The 4,281-nt window shown below is 38.7% G+C and overlaps 1 non-coding gene across 1 annotated transcript; it reads left to right on the top strand.

Annotated features, from left to right (window-relative positions):
• Nucleotides 1-3,868: 3,868 nt before the first annotated feature.
• On the top strand, nt 3,869-3,941 carry Trnav-aac. The gene has a single exon. It is a non-coding gene; the product is annotated as a tRNA-Val (tRNA).
• The last annotated feature ends 340 nt before the right edge of the window (nt 3,942-4,281 follow it).

Consider the following 4,281-nt stretch of genomic DNA (forward strand, 5'->3'; position numbering starts at 1 on the left):
AACAACAATAACAACAACAGCAACACCACCAATACCAACACAACCACCACCACCACCAACAACAACAACAACACCACCACCAATACCAACACAACCACCACCACCACCAACAGCACCACCATCAACAACAACAACAACTCCACCAACAACAACACCACCACCAATACCAACACAACCACCACCACCACCAACAGCACCACCATCAACAACAACAACAACTCCACCAACAACAACAACATCACCACCAATACCAACACAACCACCACCACCACCACCACCACCACCACCAACAGTACCACCACCACCAACAACAACAACAACAACACCACCACCAATACCAACACAACCACCACCACCACCACCACCAACAGCACCACCAACAACAACACCAACAATAGTAGCAACGACAACAGTACCACCAATACCTCAGCAATTAACGTCAACATCTCCACTTACCACCACCACCACCATCATCATCACCAACACTACCACCACCATCGCAATAACAACAGCATTTGGGAAGCTTCCACGCTTCTCGGCGAGTTGGAAATGGCCATTTCTCAATCAAATCACAAGATGTATTTGGAACACAGATTGAATCATGTAGCCCCAAGAAAAACTAAGCAAAAGACGCAATGGCCATGGCTAGAACGACTTTGATTATAGGACTATTACAACAGGTCTAAACGCCATGTGGTAAACAATACCAACACCACCATTTTAAGAACGTATCAATGTGTGCATAGGTACATATAAAAGATGGGTAGATGTTTATATACATACAGATACATATACATACACACACACACACTCACACACGTATATATATATGTATGTTTGAATGTATGTATGTATGTATGTATGTATCGTTTTTTTGTATTTCATTTTTGTTTTTTGTATTTCATTATTGTTTTTTTGTATTTTATATTCGTGTGGCATCGTCCGTTTTTCTGTCCCTGTTTCGTATACATTCGATCCTTCTTCCAAGAAATTTAATGCTCGTAGCTTAGTTTTTCTAATGCTCGCAGCTTAGCTTTTCCTTGGGGCTGGCCGGATCGGAGCGATCTCAAGATTAATCAGCCGAAATTGCTACGATGATCCGGTTCTTGACTGAAGATTGAGGGCTTCGAACGTCCCGTCCGTGTTTTTTGTGTCGTCTTCTAAGTGTTTTGCGTATATGCATATATGTAGAGTAAATCATTAGAAGCACATGCTTCTAGTGAGTTAGGATCCCAGAAAGACAGGGTCTCACTGAAGAATTCTCCCTGAGCAAATAAATTATCTTTATTGCTGAAAAGAAAGAAACTGCAGTCTGAGAATACCGGTTTTGTTTAGTAAAGTTTTTATCTTCATTTCACTTAATTTATCAAGCTTCTGTATTCCTAGCACATATTTCGCCTTAATGTACTGATATATGAAAAATATATGGCTGTGTTAGTAATACCAGCGATTATAATTATTTTTATTTTATCGTAATTTGATTTGTTTACATATTTCTCGATAAATTACGAGCGCCAGGCGATATACCAGAATTCCCTAGTTTTGTCGGGACGTCGGAGTCTGCGCAGTGATATGATTAGTTAGGAGAGTAAATCATTAGAAGCACATGCTTCTAGTGAGTTAGGATCCCAGAAAGACAGGGTCTCACTGAAGAATTCTCCCTGAGCAAATAAATTATCTTTATTGCTGAAAAGAAAGAAACTGCAGTCCTGAGAATACCGGTTTAGTAAATGTTTTTATCTTCATTTCACTAATTTATCAAGCTTCTGTATTCCTAGCACATATTTCGCCTTAATGTACTGATATATGAAAAATATATGGCTTGTGTTAGTAATACCAGCGATTATAATTATTTTTTTTATCGCAATTTGATTTGTTTATATATATATAATATATATAATATATATATATATATATATATATACTATTAATATCCAGTACCGCTGCCGTAATCTCCTTAGAGAGACTTAGAAATTTTAATATTTATATATATATACTATAAATATATATATTTATATATTTATTTATATATATTATTAGCCTGGTGAGTAGCTGGCGATCTATCCCTCGTTTAGATAATTACTACGTCCGATGTTCTGCTAGCTACGAAACCTGTGGCCTGGATTTTATCTAATCCATTCTCTAATTTAGAACGGACCCCCCCCCACACACACACACACATACGCTCGCGCACGCACACATATACTGGGTAGAAAATGCGTGGGTACATACATATATACGTTAATATGTAGATAAGTGCGTATATATATACGGGAACGTAGAGGGTGCGCAACAAAATACCACTGAACATATTATCAGCCATTTTACCGATCCTACCAATATCGTTATTATTGTTTTCTAGTATAATGTAGTTCATAACTCGCTCAGGTTTAACTGCACAATGTTGACTTTGACTCCCTTTTACGAAGTCCACTCTAGAGGTCTTATTAAATTTCTTCTAATCACATGTTTTTGCCGAACAAATCGCTCCAAGTATTTATTTACTTATTTATCTGAAGTCTGGTACTTATGCTATCAGTTGCGTTTGCACAATCGCTAAATTATGGGGATGTAAATCACCAGTTTATCTTCAAAATAGGTTCTGATGTAGCTGTGTATGCCGAGGACGAAAATCGCATTCATTTTTTTTCTTCTAGAAATTAAAAGCAAAAAAAATAAAGTTACAGGCATTTAAAGTTACCTAATTTTAGCCAATCGAAAGCATCCATTGGCAACATATTGGAAGTCGCAACTGTCTGTCGTGATGAAAATAAGAAAAAACAAATATAAGATGAAACCTTTACTTGGTGTCTCGAATTGCGAGTAAATACGGAATCTGGTGAAAATTTGAAAAACTTCAAGAGGTTGGAAAAAATTTATCAAGACCGTCCCCACACTTTGTTGCACGCAGTGAGAGGTGGCTGGGTAGGGTAGGGTAGGTTTAAGTTCCTTACAGCCACAAACCGAGAATCGGGGTAGTTGTGGCGGTATGGCTAAGCAGCTCGCTGCTTAATCATTTGTTTTAGGGTTCAGTCCCACAACACGGCACCTTGGACTAGTGTCTTCTACTATGGCTCCGGTCCGATCAATGCCTTGCAAGTGAATTTTGTTGGCGGAAACTGTGTGTAGTTCGATGTGTGTGTGTGTGTGTGTGTGTGTGTGTGTGTGTGTTGTGTGTGTATGTTTATGTCTGTGTTCATCACATACATCGTACACGATTTGATAAACGCTGTTGGTTTATTTACGACCCCATAATTTAGCGATTGTGCAAAAGCAACCGATAGCATAAGTACCAGACTTTGCATACTCGTAATCTCCGACTTCGAAAACGTAGAAATCCGAAAAAAATATTTTCAAAAAAATGCATTTTTCAAGGAGAGGTACGAAACTGCATTAGCCCCACTATTATATGGTACTATTTAAGAAGAGTGGTCACGGTGCGCACACTCACATACTTGCGCATCTGCGCTAGCTAGTTGTGACTAGTCGATCCTACAACGACTACCTAGCAAAGTAAATAAAACACAAAATAAATAATTTTTTTACACAAAGTAAATAATTTTAGCATTTTTTAAAACAAAGTAAATAAAACACACAAACATAAAGTAAGGACCGACTAGTCACGACTAGCTAGCGCGGATGCGCGAGTACGCGAGTGCGCGCACCGGGACCACTCTTTTTAAATAGTACCCTATTATATGCCTGTTCTTGCAGTTTCTTTCCGTCGTGACCCTGTACATATTATATTCCTGTACACCTGTTATACTTCTTGCATAGCAATAACTGTCAATTAACACTTCTTTTATATTCAGTCGTTTGTTTGCCTTCCTTCCTTTACAACTTTAAAATCGAATGCTTCAGAGCATCAGGTTCCGTGGTGTAGTGGTTATCACGTCTGCTTAACACGCAGAAGGTCGCGAGTTCGAAACTCGCCGGAACCTCTCTCCGCTTTTTTTTCATTTAACTTACGTTACCTGTACGTGTGTTGTAAATATTATCTAATTCTTTATATATTATTCTTGTTTCAGTCATTTGACTGCACCCGTGCTGGAGCACCACCTTTAATTGAAAAAATTGACCCACGACTTGCTCTTTGTAAGCCTAGTACTTATTCGTTGTCTTTTGCCGAGTTTACGGGGATGTAAACACACCAACATCGGTTGTCAAGCGGTAGTGAAGGGTGACACACACAAATATGTATGTACGACGGGCTTCTTTCAGTTTCTGTCTACCAAATCCACTCACAAGGCTTTGGTCGGCCCGAGGCTACACTGAAAGACA

The sequence above is a fragment of the Octopus sinensis genome, linkage group LG23 (genome assembly GCF_006345805.1).
Source record: "Octopus sinensis linkage group LG23, ASM634580v1, whole genome shotgun sequence".
NCBI lineage: Eukaryota > Metazoa > Mollusca > Cephalopoda > Octopoda > Octopodidae > Octopus > Octopus sinensis.